The 22,763-nt window shown below is 38.1% G+C and overlaps 1 protein-coding gene and 2 non-coding genes across 3 annotated transcripts in view; all 3 read right to left on the minus strand.

The window, feature by feature from the left end:
- LOC137314523 (NACHT, LRR and PYD domains-containing protein 3-like) overlaps positions 1 to 22,763 on the minus strand; it is a 374,540-nt gene that overhangs the window by 148,622 nt on the left and 203,155 nt on the right. The gene's annotated exons all lie outside the window — the stretch shown is intronic.
- On the minus strand, positions 110 to 327 carry LOC137314574 (small nucleolar RNA U3). Its single transcript, XR_010961231.1, has one exon. It is a non-coding gene; the product is annotated as a small nucleolar RNA U3 (small nucleolar RNA).
- On the minus strand, positions 5,873 to 5,945 carry trnaa-agc (transfer RNA alanine (anticodon AGC)). The gene has a single exon. It is a non-coding gene; the product is annotated as a tRNA-Ala (tRNA).

A 22,763-nucleotide genomic window follows, 5' to 3' on the forward strand; every position in this document is an offset into this window, starting at 1 on the left:
CGAGTTCGGCTGAGGTGGCAAAGACTTACACTCTCATTGGAGTGAACTACCTGTAAATATAAAATAATTAGCGGATAAATATTGCTACTTTTGAGCTGTAAAAACACGAACCACTCAGAATGCGTTTCCTTCTTCCACTTCTCGCACACTGAGAGAAGGGAACGGTCATCAATGGCCACAAGCGCTGGTATAAAACAACACTTGTAGCCTGCTTCACGCTCAGAAGGAAAAGCTCCATCTCCTCCTCGTGGTTAGTGAAACCAAACACTTCAGAACACATTTCTCAAGTTCAAAAACTATAGAAATGATCCCTAAAAGTATAGTATTACTGAAAGGTTGCCGCAACACCGCTCTCCACCCTCAGCGAGCCCCCTTTAACACATGCTGAGCGCGGACCAATTCTTCCACCATTCATTGCACCCGGCAGGGAATCGAATAAAAACGCAATTAATCTCCGCTTCACCTTTTGTAAACTTATAATTCTGTGAAAAAGAAATAGCGTTTCTGTCGTACAGCCATTACGCAGTAGGCACTAATTTGCATAATGTAGCTACCAGTCTCCAGCAACTGTCCTGATCATAAGAACATAAGAATGTAAGAAATAGGAGCAGGAGTCGGCCATACAGCCCCTTGAGACGGCTCCGCCCTTCAATCAGATCATGGCTGATCTTCAATCTCAACTCCACTTTCCTGCTCGATCCCCATATCCCTTGATTCCATCTCGAAGGACAAGAGCAGCAGGTACATGGGAACAACACCTCCAAGCGACACACCATCCCGACTTGGAAATATATCGCCGTTCCTTCATCGTCGCTGGGTCAAAATCCTGGAACTCCCTTCCTAACAGCACTGTGGGAGAACGTTCACCACACGGACTGCAGCGGTTCAAGAAGCCGGCTCACCACCACCTTCACAAGGGCAATTAGGGATGGGCAATTAATGCCGGCCTCGCCAGTGACGCCCACATCCCATAAACGAATTAAAAAATCCAAACGTCTATCCACCTTAGCCTTGAACATATACAACGACTAAGCATCCACAGCCCTCTGGGGTAGAGAATTCCAAAGATTCACCGCCCTCTGAGTGAAGAAATTCTTCTTCATCTCAGTCAAAAATGGCCGACCCATTATCCTGAAAAGATGCCCCCTCGTTCTAAACTCTCTAGCCAGGGGCAACAATCTCTCAGCATCTACCCTGTCAAGACCCGATGATTCAGACAGTGGGTGGATGACGCAGCACTGTGATCATTGATTCACACAGTGAGTGTGTGACCCAGCACTGTGATCATTGATTCACACAGTGAGTGCTTGACACTTAAACTGTGATCATTGATCCATAGTTATGTCCTGTCCCACCGGCAGGTCAGACTCACCAGGGCTGGCAGTACAGCTGTATACAGTCAGGGGAGAATAGACCTGGAAGTAGTTAACATTGACTCAGGACCCCAAGAAGTCTCATGTCATCAGGTCAAATATGGGCAAGGCAACCTCCTGTGATGACCACCTACCGCCCTACCTCAGCTGATGAATCAGTCCTCCTCCATGTCGATCACCAATTGGAGGAAAGACTGGGGGTAGCAAGGGTACAGAATGTACTCCAGGTGGGGGACTTCAACGTCCATCACCAAGAGTGGCTCAGTAGCACCACTACTGACCGAGCTGGCCGAGTCCTGAAGAAAACAGCTGCCAGACTGGGCCTGCGCCAGGTGGTGAGTGAACCAACACGAGGGATAAATCTACTTGACCTCATCATAAGACCATAAGACCATAAGAGATAGGAGCAGGAGCAGGCCATTCGGGCCCTCGAGCCTGCTCCGCCATTTAATAAGATCATGGCATATCTGATTTTTACCTAAACTCCACTTTCCCGCCTTTTCCCCATATCCAGTGACTCCCTTGCTGATCAACAATTTGTCTAACTCAGCCTTGAATGTATTCAATGGCTCAGCCTCACAGCTTTTTGGGGTAAAGAATTCCAAATATTCACGACCCTCTGGGAGAAGAAATTCCTCCTCCTTTCCGTCTTAAACGGGCGACCGCTTATTCTGAGACTATGCCCCCTAGTTTTAGATTCCCCCATGAGGGGTAACATCCTCTCAGCCACTACCCTATCGAGTCCACTCAGAATCTTGTATGTTTCAATAAGATCTCCTGTCATTCTTCTAAACTCCAATGAGTACAGACCTAACCTGCTCAATCTTTCCTCATAAGACAACCCTTCCATACCCGGAATCAACCAAGTGAACCTTCTCTGAACTGCCTCCAATGCAAGTATGTCCTTCCTGAAATAAGGGCAACAGAACTGTACGCAGTACTCCAGGTGTGGTCATACCAGCACCCTGTACAGTTGTAGCATGACTTCCCTGCTTTTATGCTCCATCCCCCTTGAATTAATGGCCAATATTCCGTTTGCCTTCCGGATTACCTGCTGCACCTGTATGTTGACTTTTTGTGTTTCATGTATGAGGACACACAGATCCCTCTCTACCGCAACATCTTGTAGTATTTCTCCATTCAAATTATATTTTGTTTTTTATTTTTCCTCCCAAAGCGGATGACTTCACATTTTCCCATATTATATTCCACCTGCCAAAGTTTTGCACATTCGTTTAACATGTCAATATCCCTTTACAGACACTTTGTGTCCTCATCGCAACTTGCTTTTCCACCTATCTTTGTATTATCAGCAAATTTGGCCACAAGACACTCTGTTACTTCATGCAAGTCATTGATATATATTGTAAATAGTTGAGGCTCCAGCACTGAGCCCTGCGGCACCACATTAGTTACAGATTGCCATTTTTAAAATGGCTCTTTTATCCCGACTCTCTGTTTTCTGTTAGTTATCAAATCCTCTATCGATGCCAGTATATTACCCCCAATACCATGAGATCTTAGCTTGCGCAGTAATCTTTTATGTGGCACCTTATCGAATGCCTTTTGGAAATCCAAATATACTGCATCCATTGGTTCCCCTTTATCCACCCTGCCCGTTACTTCCTCAAAGAACTCTAATAAATTTTTCACACACGATTTCCCCTTCATAAAACCATGTTGACTCTCCTTGATTGTATTTTGAGTCTCCAAATGTCCTGCTGCTACTTCCTTAATAATGGATTCTAGCATTTTCCCAATGACAGATGTTAGGCTAACTGGTCTATAATTACCTGCTCTCTGTCTCACTCCCTTCTTGAATAGGGGTGTTAGGTTTGGGGTTTTCAAATCCACTGGGACCTTTCCAGAATCCAGTGAATTCTGGAAGATTACAACCAAAGCATCCACTATCTCTGTAGCCACCTCCTTCAAGACACTCGGATGCAAGCCATCAGGTCCAGGAGACATTTCAGCCTTTAGACCCACTAGTTTATGTAATACTTTTTCTCCAGTGATAGTGATTGTTTTTAGTTCCTCCCTCCTCTTTGTCCCTTGGTTTTCTGCAATTATTGGTACATTAATCGTGTCTTCTACTGTGAAGACAGATAAAAAAATATCTGTTCAATTCCTCTGCCATTTCCTTGTTTCTATTATTATTTCCCCAGTCTCATCCTCTCAGGGACCAATGTTTACTTCAGCTAACCTTTTCCTTTTTATATACTTGCAGAAGCTTTTACTGTCAGTTTTTATATTTCTTCATAGTTTACTCACATGATTTATTTTCTCCCTCTTTATTGTTCTTTTAGTCATCCTTTGCTGTTTTTTTATGTTTTCCCATTCTTCGGGCTTACCAGTAATCTTTACCATGTTGTATGCGGTTTTTTTTTAACCTGATACCATCCTTGACTTCCTTGGTTAGCCATGGTTGGTTCATCGTTTTTGTGGCATCTTTCCTCCTCACAGGGATATATTTTTGTTGCGAGTCATAAAATATATTTTTTAATGTTTGCCACTGCTAATCCACCATCATATCATCTAATCTGTTTACCCAGTCCACTTTCGCCAATTCCGCCCTCATTCCTTTATAATTGCCCATATTTTCGTATAATATAGTAGTTTCAGACCCAAAATCCTCGCTCTCAAACTGGATGTGAAATTCTATCATGTTATGATCACTGCCTCCCAAGGGATCCTTCACTTTGAGATCATTAATTAAACCTGTTCCGTTACCCATTACTAGATCCAAAATGGCCTGTTCCTTTGTTGGTTCCCGACGTATTGATCTAAGAAACAGTCCCTAATACACTCTATGAAATATTATCTCACACTATGACCTATCCAGTAAAAGGGGCCTCACACTGTGATCTCACGGCGGGGGGCGGGATGGTGGTGATGAAACCCGTCCAGTTAAAGAAGCCTCAAGCATCATGTTCCGGTCCAGAGTCCGCTCCAGAAGCTGCACCGAGAGACCTCTGGTGATCAGCAGCCTGAAGGAAGAAGAGGGCTCGGTGACGTCTTCACAGACCAAAATACGAAGGATCAGCAAATCCTTTTATGCCGGACTTGCTGAACTTCAAGGCCAACCCACCTTGTACTGTACAGAATGTAATATTAGATATGTACTGAGTCCACCCCACCTTGTACTGTACAGAATGTAATATAAGATATGTACTGAGTCCACCCCACCTTGTATTGTACAGAATGTAATATAAGATATGTACTGAGTCCACCCCACCTTGTATTGTACAGAATGTAATATAAGATATGTACTGAGTCCACCCCGCCTTGTATTGTACAGAATGTAAAATAAGATATGTACTGAGTCCACCCCTCCATGTATTGTACAGAATGTAATTTAATATATGTACTTAGTGCACCCCACCTTGTATTGTTCAGAATGTATATTAAGATAGGTACTATGTCCACCCCACCTTGTATTGTACAGAATGTATATTAAGATAGGTACTATGTCCACCCCACCTTGTATTATACAGAATGAAATATCAGATATGTACTGTGTTTTGCATTGAATTAATGGGATGACAGTGTGTGCGAACTATTTTGTATTGCTTTGAACTGTAATTGTGACTTTTACGCTGAACTGTGTGTATCCTTAAATTTTATGAAATAAAGTATATTTTGAAATATTAAAAATGTTGCTGCTCAACGGCGCTCCCTGCTGGTGAGCAGAGAATAATACTCGAGTGAAACAGCTGTGTTGGGGCAGACACAGAAAGCTTCAAGGTTTGAGAAAGGAAAAGAGGTGTCAACATGTTGAGCTGTCGGCTGCCTGGAAAGTTAAAAGAGAGGCCTTGAGCTAATTGCTGCTAAATCCAAAAGTGCACTCGCTCCTTCAAACTGGAATTGAAACAGTGATCGAAGAATGACTTTGCTTTGATGTTAATTAACTATGCTCTGCTCTACCAGCTGAGCTAAGGAAGGGAAGCAGTGGAACTCCCTCTCTTTGGTGATTGTTCACCATGCACCTTTTGACACTCCCGGACTCCTGGAGTCTCGTGTGCATGACCGAGATTGACTCGGCACCGGCTCATATCACAGCACTGTCGGAGTGTGAGGTGCTACTTACTCTGCGCACACTGGAGCAATGGATAATTTATCCAGACGATTGTAAGATCGACTCCGATCTGCCTGGATGACTTTTGCAAACTGCCCATTACTTTTTGACTTTTGATAGCTTGCAAACTGTCTTACTTGGTACTGCCGACTGGTGGTTTCCATCGTAAGTGTATTCCTAACACAGCAGGTCGTGCATCGGTTTCATTAACCTGAACAGTCCGAAATTCAATCCATCAGCACTTGTGGATCATTTTCCTTCTTTGCTGAACACCAAAATCAAGAACTTTTGCTCATTGCAGCACACCAAATGATTTGCTGCCCCTTGACATCTGTATTGACGTTTAGGATTTTCGTGTGTTATGGGCTCACTGACAACTGACAACATATTTGTTTCTGGACATTTGCCCTCAGGTAAAAAAAAATGGAGAATGCAGGCATCGATCCTGCTACCTCTCGCATGCTAAGCGAGCGCTCTACCATTTGAGCTAATCCCCCAATTAATTTTATCAAATTGCCCTTCACAGTAGCCGCTTCACATTTGCGTCCAATTGCAGAGAAGTCTTGCCTTGGATTGGACCCCCCCTTGAATATATTGAATACTTTCTCCAATCAGCGGGATCGTGCATCAGCAAGTGAGCAACAGCAGAACGGGAAGCCCCAGTAATCGTGAATGATGCTGAGAAGAGCCCGAGCCTGCGGAAGGCAGACGAGGTCACAGGAAAGGAACAGTGGTCTCGGGATAGAGGGAGAAGCGGGAGCCCTGTCTGACTGATAGAAGGCATTTTCAAAATATACTTTATATCATAAAATTTAAGGATACCTACAGTTCAGTGTAAAAGTCGCAATTTCGATTCAAAACAATACAAAACACATCACACACACTATTATCCCATTATTTCAATCGAAAACTCATTACATATCTTATAATACATTCTGTATAATAAAAGGTGGGATGACTTCATGGTGTAGCCTTTCCCCATATAGCCATTGCGTAGGCCGCACCGCGCCCCAGTGCATCCCACAGCACATGTTCCTGATCCTTGGAGTGTGCCAGTCGGCAACACTTGTTCATGGACAGCTCCCTCTGGTGGAAAGCCAGCAGGTTTCGGGTGGACCAAAGGGCCTCCTTCACCGAGTTGATTGTCTTCCAACAGAAGTTGATAGCTGTCTCGGTGTGCGTCTCAGGGAACAGCCCGCAGAGCACAGCATTCTGTGTTACCGAAGTGTTGGGGATGAACTGGGACAGATGCCAACGCATCTCTCTCCAGATATTCTGCTTGAAGGTCCAGTCCACCAGGAAATGGACTACTGTCTCATCCTAGTTACAGCCTTGAAGGCAGCTCGAGGTGGTGCTGAGATTCCGTGTGTGTTGGAAGGACTGCACTGGGAAGGTCATTCTCACCACAATCCAGGCCACATCCTGGTCCCTGTTGGTCAGTTCCGGCGACGAGACATTCTGCCAAATGGCATCGACCTTCTGGTCGGGGAGCTGCCCGATCGGATCCACCTTCTCCTTTTCCTGCAGTACCCCCAGAACGTTCGACTGTCTGACGGCCTTGTGGTCGAAGTGGTTCTTCCTCAGGAACTTCTCCACCTAGGACATTGGTGGGAGACGATGCAGCTTGGAGGGACGTCCTGCGTCTGTTCGGCCATCTTGAGCAGACCCAGTTTTTTCAGTGTATTGGACAGGTAGAAACTCAGCACGCAGTTACACTTGCTGTTTGTGTACCGGGGCTCTACACACTTCCTGAGGTAGCCACACACAAAGGTGGCCATCGGGATCAGGGCAGGTTTGGGGACACTCCCGCCTCCCTTGTCTGGTGGCTTGTGCATGGTATTCCTGTGGACACATTCTACCTTGAACTCCAGACAAAGTGGAAGAAAGCTCGGATGACTGTGGCGAAGGAACTGTGGGGAATGGGTCAGACCTGGGCCACGTTGAGCAACACTGCGAGTACCTCACACCTTATCACCAGGTTCCTGCTGGTTACAGAGAGAGAGCGTCCCCCCATCATACCAAGCTTCTGTTTGGCCTTGGCGACCCGCTCCTTCCATTTATTGGTGGAGTCCGGTGGCCCCCTGAACCAGAACCCCAGCACCATCAGGTAGTCGGACATGACGATGATGGGGACAAAGAACCAGGTCTCCCACCTGTTGTAGAACATGTCCTCAACCTTATTGCGGTTCACTCTGGACTCCTGAGGCCAGCCCGAAAAGTTCGCAGATCCCCATCAGTGCGTGGAGGCCTTAACCTGAGAGCCTCCACTGCCTGAGATTCTCACCCCCCGATACCCGTGTCCTTCCTGATGGACACGCCAAATGGCTCGATACAGCAAATGAAAAAGAGGACAGCCCTAACTGACTCCAGATCTGATTGGAAAACTCTTCGACTAAAACCCGTTGACTAGGGCTGTGTTACGGATGTCCTCGTAGAGCAATCATATCCAATCGCGGATTCCCTCCCCAAATCCCATTTTGTAGAGCATGTCCATCATGTACGTGTGTGATATTCTGTCGATGGCCTTCTCCTGGTCCAGACTGCTCAGGCAGGTGTTCACCCCCCTGCCCTGTACGTAGGCGATTGTATCCCTAGGCAGCACAATGCTATCGCAGATCTTCCTGCCGGGTACAGTGCAGGTCTGATCCGGGTGGATCACCCGCTCCAGAGCAGACTCGAGCCTGTTGGCGATTGCCTTCGACAGAACCTTATAGTCAGCATTAAGCAAGGAAATGTAGCGCCAATTTCTGATTTCCCCCCTCTCCCCCTTCTGCATGTAGCTGAGGGCGATGTTGCCATTCACCATGGATTCTGACATGCAGCCTGCCAGAAGCATACCAGCGTACACATCCAGTATCCAATCCCACAGAGCCGAGTACAACTCAGCCATCGTTCCCCGGAGTTCTAGTCTTCTCCAAATACCGGACGGCCTTTGTCAGCTCGTCCAAGGTCAGTGGCCGATCCAGGAACTCCCGCTAGCTGTCCTCTAAGGCCTCCGTGACAGAGGACAGGAAGGATTGAGAGGCCGTGCTGTCTCTGGGCTTCACGTCATAGAGCCTGGCATAAAAGGACTTGCTGATCCTCAGTATGTCGGTCTGTGAAGCCGTCACCGAGCCCTCTTCCTCCTTCAGGCTGCTGATCACAGAGATCTCTCTGAGCAGCTTCTAGACAATGAAACGCGAGCACTTCTCGCCCTGCTCCACAGAGCGGGCTCTGGACCGAAAGGTGATCTTCGAGGCCTCAGAGTTGAAGAGTGAGACTTGCTGGCCCTTCACCTCCCTGAGTTCCTCCCCAACATCGATCCCCATTGACTGCAGCTGGAGCAGATCCTGCATACTTTTCTGGAATGGGGACAATTCCTTCTATCTCTCTCTCGCCTGTTTAACTGTACAGGTCAAACTGTGAGATTACAGGGTGAGGCCCTTTAACTGGATGGTTCACACCGTGAGATCTCAGGGTCAGACTGCTTTAACTGGATGGTTCACACCGTGAGATCTCAGGGTCAGACTGCTTTAACTGGATGGGTCACACCGTGAGATCTCAGGGTCAGACTGCTTTAACTGGATGGGTCACACCGTGAGATCTCAGGGTCAGACTGCTTTAACTGGATGGGTCACACCGTGAGATCTCAGGGTCAGACTGCTTTAACTGGATGGGTCACACCGTGAGATCTCAGGGTCAGACTGCTTTAACTGGATGGGTCACACCGTGAGATCACGGGGTGAAGTCCCTTCAACTGGACGAGTCACAACGTTAGATCTCAGGGTGAGGCCCCTATAACTGGACGGGTCACACCGAGAGTTATCAGGGAAAGGCTCTGTGATTCCAGGTGGTATTTCCTCGCTCGCCTAATTTAAATATGTGAGGTGACGAGAGTGTTGGAGAAATGAAGGCTTGAGATGGCAGAAGCACAGGGTCTCAGCAGCAGTGGGACCAGGACTGTACTTTGTAACTGGTGCAGGGAAACAGCAGTGGGAACGTAAATCACAAAATCACAAGATACTTAGAGGTCCATGTATATAGATCATTAAAATATCATGGCCAGGTACAGAAAATAAACGAAAAAGGCTAATGGAATGCTGGCCTTTATATCGAGAGGACTAGAATACGTGGGTAGAAATTATGCTGCAGCTATACAAAGCCCTGGTTAGAGCACACCCTGGATGCTGTGTTCAGTTCTGGGTAGCACGCCTTAGGAAGGACATATTGGACTTGGGAGTGCAGAGCAGATTCACTGGAATGATACCTGGACAGTAAAGGTTAAATTACGAGGAGAGAGTACACAAACCAGGCTTGAATTCCCTGGAATTTAGAAAATTAAGGAATGATTTGATCGAAGTTTTCAAGGTATTAAGGGGAACTGATCGGTTAGGCAGAGAGAAATTATTTCCTCTGGTTGGGGAGTCTACGACTAGGGGACATAGCCTGAAAATTAGAGCCAGGACTTTCAGGAGTGAAGTTAGGAAACACTCCTGCACGGAAAGAGTGGGAGAAGTTTGGAACTCTCTTCCTCAAACAGCAGTTGATGCGAGTTCAATTGTTAAATTTAAGTCTGATATTGAAAGATTTTTGTTAACCAAAGGTATTAAGGGATATGGGGTTAAGGCTGATATGTGGAGTTAGGTCACAGATCAACCATGATCTCATTGAAAGGCGGAACAGGCTCGAGGACCTAAATGGTCTACTCCTGTTCCGATCTTCCAATGTGCATATGTGTCAGCTTTCTGTGTTTATAAACACGACTGTGTATTCCACTCCGTGTCCAACAATGTGAGGCCTCCGCTGGTGTGTCAGCTTTCTGTGTTTATAAACACTTCACTGTATTTCACTCCGTGTCCTACACTGTGAGGCCTCCCCTGGTATTTCAGCTCCCTGTATTTATAAATACTTCACTGTATTTCACTGCGTTTCCAACATTGTGAGGCCTCCCCTGGTATGTCAGCTCTCTGCATTTATAAACACTTAAAAGTATTTCTCTGCATTTCCAACACTGTGAGGCCTCCCCCGGTGTGTCAGCTCCCTGTGTTTATAAACACTTCAATGTATTTCACTGCATTTCCAACACTGTGAGGCCTCCCCTGTTATGAAATCTCCCTGCGTTTATAAACACTTCAATGTATTTCACTGCATTTCCAACACCATGAGGCATCCCCCGATGTGTCAGCTCACTTGGGTATAAATTGGGTCGTGTACCGCCCGCCCAATTTAAAAATTGATTGTCGCTTTATTCACTGTGCATTGGTTATCATGCCCAATTTAACAATTAAGTGTAGCTGTAATCAATGTGTGTAGGTTATCAGGTCGAATTTAAAAATTAACTGCAATTTTAATTACTGTGCACTAGCTATTAGGTCCAATATAAGAATTAACTGTAGGTTTAATCTGTGTGAATTAGTTACAATGTCCAATTTAACAATTAACTGTAACCTTAATCCCTGTGCATCAGTTATCATGCCCAATTTAACAATTAACTGTAACCTTAATCCCTGTGCATCAGTTATCATACCCAATTTATCAATTAACTGTAGCTTTAATTATTGTGCATTGGTTATCATGCCCAATTTAACAATTACCTGTAGCAGAAATCAATGTGCAATGTGCATAAAGGTACAGTTAACAATGTTAACTGTACCTTTAATCGCTGTGCATTGGTTATCAGGTCCAAATTAACAATTCACTGTGATTTTATCCACTGTGCATTAGTTATCATGCCCAATTTAACAATTAACTGTAGCGTTAATTAATGTGTATTGGTTATCAGGTCCAAATTAACAATTGAATGTATCTTTAATCAATGTGTATTAGTTATCGTGCCCAATTTAAAAATTAACTGTAGCTTTAATCTCTATGCATTAGTTATCATGACCAATTTAACAATTAACTATAGCAGAAATCAATGTGCATTAGTTATCATGCCCAATTTAAAAAATGACTGTAGCTTTAATCTCTGTGCATCGGTTATCGGGTACAATTTAACAACTAACTGTGACTTTATTCACTGTGCATTAGTTATCATGCCCAATTTAACAGTTAACTGTAGATTTAATCTCTGTGCAATGTTTTTCAGGCCAAATTTAATAACTAACTGTAGCATTAATCAATGTGCATTAGTTATCATGCGAAATTTAAAAATTAATTCCTGCTTTAATCTCTGTGCATTACGTATCGTTTCCAATTTAACAATTAACTGTAGTTTTAATCTCTGAGCATTAGATATTTGGTCCAAATTAACAATTAACTGTAGCTTTAATCTATGTGCTTTAGTTATCATTCCCAATTTAACAATTAACTGCAACTTTATTCAATGTGCATTAGTTATCATGGCCAATTTAAAAATGAACTGTAGTTTTAATCTCTGTGCATTAGCTATTAGGTCCAATTTAACAATTAATTGTAGATTTAATCAGTGTGCATTAGTTTTCATGACAAATTTATCAACTAACTGTAGGTTTAAACCCTGTGCATTAGTTATCATACTCAATGTAACAATTATTTGTCGCTTTAATGAATTTGCATTAGTTATCAGCTCCAATTTAACAATTATCTGTAGTTTTAATCTCTGTGCATTAGCTATTTTGTCCAATTTAACAATTAACTCTAGATTTAATTTGTATGCATTGGTTATCATGCCCAATTTAACAATTAACTGTAGCTTTAATCAATGTGCATTAGTTATCAAGCCTAATTTAGCAATTAACTGTACCTTTAATCAATGTGCATTAGTTATCATGCCAAATTAACAATTAATTGTAGCTTTCATTATTGTGCATTGGTTATCAGGCCAAATTTAAAAATTTACTTGAGCAGAAATCAATGTGCATTAGTTATCATGCCCAATTTAAATATTAACTGTACATTTAATCGCTGCACATTGGTTATCAGGTCCAATTTAACAATTAACTGTGACATTCTTTACTGTGCATTAGTTATCATGCCCAATTTATCAATTAACTGCAGCTTTAATTAATGTGTATTGGTTATTAGGTCCAATTTAACAATTAACTGTATCTTTAATCAATGTGCATTAGTTATCATGACCAATTTAACAATTAACTGTAGCTTCAATATCTGCATTAGTTATCAGGACCAAATTAACAATTAACTGTAACTTTAATCTGTTTGCATTGGTTATCATGCCCAGTTTTACAATTAACTATAGCAGAAATCAATGTGCATTAGTTATCGTGCCCAATTTAAAAATTGACTGTAGCTTTAATCTCTGTGCATCTGTTATCAGGTACAATTTAACACTTAATTCTGATTTTATTCACTATGCATTCGTTATCATGCCCAATTGAACAATTAACTGTAGCTTGATCAATGTTCATTAGTTATCATGTCCAATTTAGCAATTAAATGTAGCTTTAATCTCTGTGTATTGATTATCATGCACAAATTTAACAATTAACTGTCGCTTTAATCAATGTGTATTGGTTGTCATGCCCAATTTATCAATTAAATGTAGCTTTAGTTCCTGTCCATTAGTTATCAGCTCCAATTTAATAAATTATCTGTAGTTTTAATCTCTGTGCATTAGCTATTTGGTCCAATTTAACAATTAACTGTAGCTTTAATCTCTGGGCATTAGTTATCATGCCCAATTTAACAACTAACTGTAGGTTTAATCCTTTGCATTAGTTATCCTGCTCAATTTAGCAATTAACTTTAGCTTTAATCCCTGTTCATTAGTTATCATGCCCAATTGAACAATTAACTGTAGCTTTAATCCCTGAACATAAGTTATCATGCTCAATTTAACAATTAACTGCAGCTTTAATAAATGTGCATTAGTTATCATGCCCAATTGAACAATTAACTGGAGCTTCAATCTCTGTGCATTGGTTATCATGCCCAATTTAACAATTAACTCTAGCATTGATTTATGTGCATTAGTTATCATGCCCAATTTAACAATTAACTTTAAATTTATTTCCTGAGCATTAGTTATCAGGTCCAATTTCACAATTAACTGGAACTTTAAACTGTTTGCATTGCATATCATGTCCAATTTAACAATTAACTGTAGTTTTACGCACTGTGGATTAGCTACTTCGTTCAATTTAACAATTAACTGTAGTTTTAATCAGTTGCATTAGTTATCATGCCCAATTTAAGAACTAACTGTGGGTTTAATACTTATGCTTTAGTTATCATGCTCAATTCAACAATTAGCTCTAGCTTTAATCCCTGTGCATTCGTTATCAGGTCCAATTTAACAATTAACTGGAGTTTTAATTCCAGTTCATTAGATATTAGGTCCAATTTCACAATTAAATATAGCTTTAATTTCTGTGTATTAGTTATCCTGCCCAATTTACGAATTAACTGCAGCTTTAATCAATGTGCATTCGTAATCATGCACAATTTAACTATTAACAGCAACTATAATCTCTGTGCATTAGTTATCATGCCCAAATTTAACAAATAACTGTAGCTTTAATCCCTGTGCATCAGTTAACATGCTCAATTTAACAATTAAATGTAGCTTTAATCAATGCGTATTGGTTTTCATGCCCAATTTAACAATTAAATGCAGCTTCAATCAATATGTATTGGTTATCATGCCCAATTTAACAATTAACGATGACTTTAATTCCTGTGCATTAGTTATCATGCTCAACTTAACAATTAACTTTAGCTTTAATCCCTGTGCTCTCGTTATCAGGTCCAAATGAACAATAAATTGACGCATAAATCCATGTGCATTGGATATCATGATGAATTGAATAAATTAACTGTAGCTATAATCAATATGCATTGGTTATCAGGTGCAATTTAACAATTAACTGTGACTTTAATCCCTGTGCAATGGATATCAGGTCCAATTTAAATATAATATGCAGCTTAATCCATGTGCATTAGTTATCAGGTCCAATTTAACAATTAACTGCAGCTTTATTCCCTGTGCATCAGTTATCATGCTCAATTTTACAATTAACTGTAGATTTAATCAATGTGCATTGGTTATCATGCCCAATTTAAAAATTAACTGCAACTTTAATCAATGTGCATAAGTTATCATGCCCAATTTAAAAATTAACATTATCTTCATTCACTGTGCATTAGTTATCTTGCCCAATTTAACAATTAACTGTAGCTTAAATATCTGTATTAGTTATCAGGACCAAATTTAACAATTAACTGTAACTTTAAACTCTGTGCATTAGGTACCAGGTCCAATTTAATAATTAACTGTAACTTTCATTCCTGTGCATTGGATATCAGGTCCAATGTAAAAATTAACTGTAGCTTTAATCCATGAGCATTAGTTATCATGCCCAATTCAAAAATTACTGTAGCTTTAATCTCAATGCATTCGTTACCGGGTCCAATTTAACAATTAACTGGAGTTTTAATCAATGTGCACAAGTTATCATGCCCAATTTAAAAATTAACTGTAGTTTTTATCTGTAAGCATTGGTTATCATGCCCACTTTAACAACTAACTGTAAGTTTAATCCCTGTGCATTTGTTATGATGTACAATGTAACAAATAACTGTGCCTTTAATCTCTGTGCATTAGTTATCATGCCCAATTTAACAATTAACTGTAACCTTAATATCTGTGCATCAGTTAACCTGCCCAATTTAAAAATTAACATTATCTTCATTCACTGTGCCTTAGTTATCTTGCCCAATTTAACAATTAACTGTAGCTTAAATATCTGCATTAGTTATCAGGACGAAATTTACCAATTAACTGTAACTTTAATCTCTGTGCATTAGGTACCAGGTCTAATTTAATAATTAACTGTAACTTTTATTCCTGTGCATTGGATATCAGGTCCAATTTAAAAAATAACTGTATCTTAAATCACTGTGCATTAGTTATCATGCCCAATTCAAAAATTACTGTAGCTTTAATCTCAATGCATTCGTTACCAGGTCCAATTTAACAATTAACTGGAACTTTAATTCCTGTGCATTAGACACTAGGTTCAATTTCACAATTAACTGTAGTTTTAATCTCTGTGCATTAGTTATCCTGCCTGATTTTAAAAAATAACTGTAGATTTATTCACTGTGTATTAGTTATCATGCGCAATTTAAGAATTAACTGCAGCTTTAATCAATGTGCATTAGTAATCATGCACAATTTAACTAATAACTGTAACTATAATCTCTGTGCATTAGTTATCATGCTCAATTTAACAATTAAATGTAGCTTCAATCAATGCATATTGGTTATCATGCCCAGTTTAACAATTAACGATGACTTTAATTCCTGTGCATTAGTTATCATACCCAACTTAACAATTAACTGCAGCTTTAATCCCTGTGCTCTCGTTATCAGATCCAATTGAACAATAAACTGTGGCTTTAAACCCTGTGCATTGGATATCATGACGAATTTAATAAATCAACTGTAGCTTTAATCAATATGCATAGGTTATCAGGTGCAATTTAACAATTAACTGTAGCTTTATTCAATATGCATTGGTTATTAGGTGCAATTTAACAATTAACTGTGACTTTAATCCCTATGCATTGGATATCAGGACCAATGTAAAAATAATGTGTAGCTTAATTCCTGTGCATTAGTTATCATACTCAATTTAACAATTAACTGAAGATTTAATCAATGTGTAATAGTTATCACGCCCAATTTAACAATTAACTGTAGCTGTAATCAATGTGCGTTAGTTATCATGCCCAATTTTACAATCAACTGGAGCTTCAATCCCTGTGCATTAGTTATCATGCTCAATTTAACAATTAACTGTTTCTTTAACCCCTGTGCATTAGTTAACATGCTCAATTTACAATTAACTGTAGCTTTAATCCTTGTGCATTAGTTATCAAGACCAATTTAACAATTAACTGCAGCTTTAATCTCCGTAATGCTTATCAGGTCCAAATTAACAAATAACTGTAGCTTCAATCTCTGTGCATTAGTAATGAGGTCTAATTTAACAATTAACGGTGACTTTAATCTCTGTGCATTAGTTATCAGGTCCAGTTTAAGAATTAAATGCACCTTTAATCCCTGCGCATTAGTTGTCATTTCCAATTTAAGAATTAACTTTTGCTTTAATCCCTGTCCTATAGTTATCATGTCCAACTTAACCATTAACTGTAGCTTTAATCCCTGTGCATTGGTTATCATGATCAATTTAACAATTAACTGTAGCTTTAATCAATATTGATTAGTTATCAGCTCCAATTTAATAATTAACTGTAACTTAAATCCCGGTGCATTAGTTACCAGGTCCAATTTAACAATTAATGCAGCTTTAATCTCTGTGCATTAGTTATCATGCCCAATTTAACAATTAACTGTAGCTTTAATCTCAGTGCGTTGGTTATTAGGTACAATTTAACAATTAACTATAGCTTTATTCAATGTACATAGTTATCAGGTCTAATTATGCAATTAACTGTAGCCTTAATCTCTGTGCATTAGTTTTCAGGTCTAATTTAACAATTAACGGTGACTTTAATCTCTGTGCATTAGTTATCAGGTCCAGTTTAAGAATTAAATGCACCTTTAATCCCTGCGCATGAGTTGTCATTTCCAATTTAAGAATTAACTTTTGCTTTAATCCCTGTCCAATAGTTATCATGTCCAATTTAACCATTAACTGTAGCTTTAATCCCTGTGCATTAGTTATCATGCCCAATTTATCAATTAACTGTAGCTTTAATGAATGTGTATTGGTTATCAGGTCCCATTTAACAATTAACTGTAGCTTTAATCTCTGTGCATTAGTTATCATGACCAACTTAACAATTAACTGTAGCTTCAATATCTGCATTAGTTATCAGGACCAAATTAACAATTAACTGTAACTTTAATATGTTTGCATTGGTTATCATGCCCAATTTAACAATTAACTATAGCAGAAATCAATGTGCATTAGCTATCGTGCCCAATTTAAAAATTGACTGTAGCTTTAATCTCTTTGCATCGGTGATCAGGTACAATTTAACAATTAATTCTGATTTTATTCACTATGCATTCGTTATCATGCCCAATTGAACAATTAACTGTAGCTTGATCAATGTTCATTAGTTATCATGTACAATTAAACAATTAACTTTAGCTTTAATTTCTGTGCATTTGTTAACCTGCCCAATTTAAAAAATAACTGTATCTTTATTCGCTGTGCATTAGTTATCATGCCCAATTTAACAATTAACTGTAGTTTAAATATTTGCATTAGTTATCAGGATAAAATTAACAATTAATTGTAACTTTAATCTATTTGCATCAGTTATCATGCCCAATTTAACAATTAACTGTAGCTTTAATCTCAGTGCATTAGGTACCAGGTCCAATTTAGCAATTAACTTTAACTTTTATTCCTGTGCATTGGATATCAGGTCCAATTTAAAAATTAACTGTAGCTTTATTCATTGTGCATTAGTTATCATGCCCAATTTAACAACTAACTGTAGCTTTAATCCCTGTGCATTAGTTATTATGCCCAATTTTAGAATTAACTGTGGCTTTAATCAATGTGCATTAGTTATCATGCCCAATTCAAAAATTAACAGTAGCTTTAATCTCAATGCATTCGTTACTAGGTCCAATTTAACAATTAACTGGAACTTTAATTCGTGTGCATTAGATATTAGGTCCAATTTCACAATTAAATGTAGCTTTAATTTCTGAGTATTAGTTATCCTGCCCAATTTAAGAATTAACTGCAGCTTTAATCAACGTGCATTAGTAATCATGCACAATTTAACTATTAACAGCAATTATAATCTCTGTGCATTAGTTATCATGCCCAAATTTAACAAATAACTGTAGCTTTAATCCCTGTGCATCAGTTAACATGCTCAATTTAACAATTAAATGTAGCTTTAATCAATGCGTATTGGTTATCATGCCCAATTTAACAATTAAATGCAGCTTCAATCAATATGTATTGGTTATCATGCCCAATTTAACAATTAACGATGACTTTAATTCCTGTGCATTAGTTATCATGCTCAACTTAACAATTAACTTTAGCTTTAATCCCTGTGCTCTCGTTATCATGTCCAATTGAACTATAAACTGTCGTATAAATCTCTGTGCATTGGATAGCATGATGAATTGAATAAATTACCTGTAGCTTCAATCAATATGCATTGGTTATCAGGTGCAATTTAACAATTAACTGTGACTTTAATCCCTGTGCAATGGATATCAGGTCCAATTTTAAAATAATCTGCAGCTTAATCCATGTCCATTAGTTATCATGCCCAAATTAACAATTAACTGTAGCTTTATTCAATGTGCATTAGTTATCATGCCCAATTTAACAATTAACTGCAACTTTAATCAATGTGCACAAGTTGTCATGCCCAATTTAAAAATTAACTGTAGTTTTTATCTGTAAGCATTGGTTATCATGCCCAATTTAACAACTAACTGTAAGTTTAATCCCTGTGCATTTGTTATCATGTACAATGTAACACATAACTGTGCCTTTAATCTCTGTGCATTAGTTATCATGCCCAATTTAACAATTAACTGTAACTTTAATATCTGTGCATCAGTTAACCTGCCCAATTTAAAAATTAACATTATCTTCATTCACTGTGCATTAGTTACCTTGCCCCATTTAACAATTAACTGTAACTTTAATCTCTGTGCATTAGGTACCAGATCTAATTTAATAATTAACTGTAACTTTTATTCCTGTGCATTGGATATCATGCCCAATTCAAAAATTAGCATTATCTTCATTCACTGTGCATTAGTTACCTTGCCCCATTTAACAATTAACTGTAACTTTAATCTCTGTGCATTAGGTACCAGGTCCAATTTAACAATTAACTGGAACTTTACTTCCTGTGCATTAGACATTAGGCTCAATTTCACAATTAACTGTAGCTTTAATCTCAGTGCATTAGTTATCCTGCCTAATTTTAAAAAATAACTGTAGATTTATTCACTGTGTATTAGTTATCATGCCCAATTTAAGAATTAACTGCAGCTTTAATCAATGTGCATTAGTAATCATGCACAATTTAACTAATAACTGTAACTATAATCTCTGTGCATTAGTTATCATGCTCAATTTAACAATTAAATGTAGCTTCAATCAATGCATATTGGTTATCATGCCCAGTTTAACAATTAACGATGAATTTAATTCCTGTGCATTAGTTATCATACCCAACTTAACAATTAACTGTAGCTTTAATCCCTGTGCTCTCGTTATCAGGTCCAATTGAACAATAAACTGCGGCTTTAAACCCTGTGCATTGGATATCATGACGAATTTAATAAATCAACTGTAGCTTTAATCAATATGCATTGGTTATCAGGTGCAATTTAACAATTAACTGTAGCTTTATTCAATATGCATTGGTTATTAGGTGCAATTTAACAATTAAATGTGACTTTAATCCCTATTCATTGGATATCTGGATCAATGTAAAAATAATGTGTAGCTTAATTCCTGTGCATTAGTTATCATGCTCAATTTAACAATTAACTGAAGATTTAATCAATGTGTAATAGTTATCACGCCCAATTTAACAATTAATTGTAGCTGTAATCAATGTGCGTTAGTTATCATGCCCAATTTTACAATTAACTGGATCTTTAATCCCTGTGCATTAGTTATCATGCTCAATTTAACAATTAACTGTAGATTTAATCAATGTTCAATAGTTATCACGGCCAATTCAACAATTAACTGTACATTTAAACTCTGTGAATTAGTTATCAGGTCCAATTTAACAATTAACTGTTTCTTTAACCCCTGTGCATTAGTTAACATGCTCAATTTACAATTAACTGTAGCTTTAATCCTTGTGCATTAGTTATCAAGACCAATTTAACAATTAACTGCAGCTTTAATCTCTGTAATGCTTATCAGGTCCAAATTAACAATTAACTGTAGCTTTAATCTCTGTGTAATGCTTATCAGGTCCAATTTAACAAATAATTGTAGCTTTAATCTCTGTGCATTAGTTATCAGGTCTAATTTAACAATTAACAGTGACTTTAATCTCTGTGCACTATTTATCAGGTCCAGTTTAAGAATTAAATGCACCTTTAATCCCTGCGCATTAGTTGTCATTTCCAATTTAAGAATTACTTTTGCTTTAATCCCTGTCCTATAGTTATCATGTCCAACTTAACCATTAACTGTAGCTTTAATCCCTGTGCATTGGTTATCATGATCAATTTAACAATTAACTGTGGCTTTCATCAAAGTGCATTAATTATCACGTCCAATTTAACAATTAACTGTAGCTTTAATCTCAGTGCGTTGGTTATTAGGTACAATTTAACAATTAACTATAGCTTTATTCAATATACATAGTTATCTGGTCTAATTATACAATTAACTGTAACTTTAATCTCTGTGCATTAGTTTTCAGGTCTAATTTAACAATTAACTGTAGCTTTAATCTCTGTGCATTAGTTATGAGGACCAATTTAACAATTAACAGTAGCCTTAATTCCTGTGCATTGGTTTTCATGTCCAATTTAACAATGAACTGTGCCTTTATCCCTGTGCATTGGTTAGCATGACTAATTTAACAATTAGGTGTAGCATTATTCAATATGCCTTAGATATCCGGTCCATTTTAACAATTAACTGTAGCTTTAGTCTCTGTGCTTTGGTTATCATGCCCAATTTAACAATTAACTGTGAATTTAATTCCTGTGCATTTGTTATCATGCCGAATTAACAATTAACTGTAGCTTTAATCAATTTGCGTAGTTATCAGGTCTAATTTAACAATTAACTGTAGGTTTAATCTTTGTGCATTGGTTACCAGGTCTAATTTAAGAATTAACTGTGACTTTTACCTCTGTGCATTAGTTATCAGGTCTAATTTAACAATTAACTGTAGCTTTAATCACTGTGCATTAGTTATCAGATCCAGTTTGACAATTAATTGCAGCTTTAATCTCTGTGCATTAGTTATCAGATCCAGTTTGACAGTTAAGTGTAGCTTTAATCCCTGTGCTTTAGTTATCATGCCCAATTTCAGAATTAATCTGCAAATATAATCTCTGTGAATTATTTATCCGGTCCAATTTAACAATTAGCTGCACCTTTATTCTATGTGCATTAGTTATCATGCTCAATTTAATAATTAAATGTAACTTTAATCTCTGTGCATTGGTTATCATGCACAATTTCACAATTAACTATTGCACTAATCAATGTGCATTTTTTATGATGCACAAACAAAAAAATAACTGTAGCTTTAAACTCTGAGCATTAGTTATCATGCCCAATTTGACAAGTAACTGCAGCTTTAATCACTGTGCTTTAGTTATCATGCCCAATTTAACAAGTAACTGCAGCTTTAATCTCTGTGCTTTAGTTATCAGGTCCAATTTAACAATTAACTGTAACTTTAATCTCTGTGCCTAAGTTATCATGCCCAATTTAATAATTAACTGTGAATTTAATCTCTGTGAATTATTAATCATGTCCAATTTTACAATTAACTGTTGATTTAATCCCTGTGCATTGGTTATCATGCCAAATTTAACAATTAACTGTAGCTTTAATCAATATGCATGAGTTATCAGGTCCAATTTAAGAATTAACTGTAACTTTAATCCCTGTGCATTGCTAATCAGGTCCAATTTAACAATTAATTGTAGCTTTAATCCCTGTGCATTGGTTATCATCTCCAACTTAAAAATTAACTGCAGGTTTCATCCCTGTTCATTAGTTATCAGGACCAATTTAACTATTATCTTTACCTTTAATCTGTGTGCATTAGTTATCAGGTTCAATTTAACAATTAACTGTAGCTTTAATCTCTGTGCATTAGTTACTGAGCCCAATTCATAAATTAACTGTTGTGTTAACCCCTGTGCATTAGTTATAATGTCCAATTTAACAATTAACTGTGGCTTTAATCTCTGTGCATTAGTTATCATGCCCAATTTAACAATTAATATGCAAATTTAATCTCTGTGAATTATTTATCAGTTCCAATTGAACAATTAACTGTAGCTTTAACCCCTGTGCATTAGTTATCAGATCCAATTTAACAATTAACTGTAGCTTTAACCCCTGTGCATTAGTTATCAGGTTCAATTTAACAATTAACAAAAGTTTTAACCAATGTGCATCAGTTATCATGCGCAATTTGACAATTAGCTGTAGCTTTAATATCTTTGAATTAGGTATCATGACCAAACATAACAATTAAATGTCAATTTAATATCTGTGCATTGGTTATCATGCAAAATTTAACAATTAACTGTAGCACAGATCAATGTGCATTCGTTATGATACACAATGAAAAAAAAAATAACTGTAGCTTTAATGTCTGTGCATTAGTTATCAGGTCCTATTTAACAATTAACTGTAGCTTTAATCCCTGTGCCTTGG

The sequence above is a fragment of the Heptranchias perlo genome, unplaced genomic scaffold, assembly GCF_035084215.1.
Source record: "Heptranchias perlo isolate sHepPer1 unplaced genomic scaffold, sHepPer1.hap1 HAP1_SCAFFOLD_52, whole genome shotgun sequence".
In the NCBI taxonomy this organism is placed as follows: Eukaryota; Metazoa; Chordata; class Chondrichthyes; order Hexanchiformes; family Hexanchidae; genus Heptranchias; species Heptranchias perlo.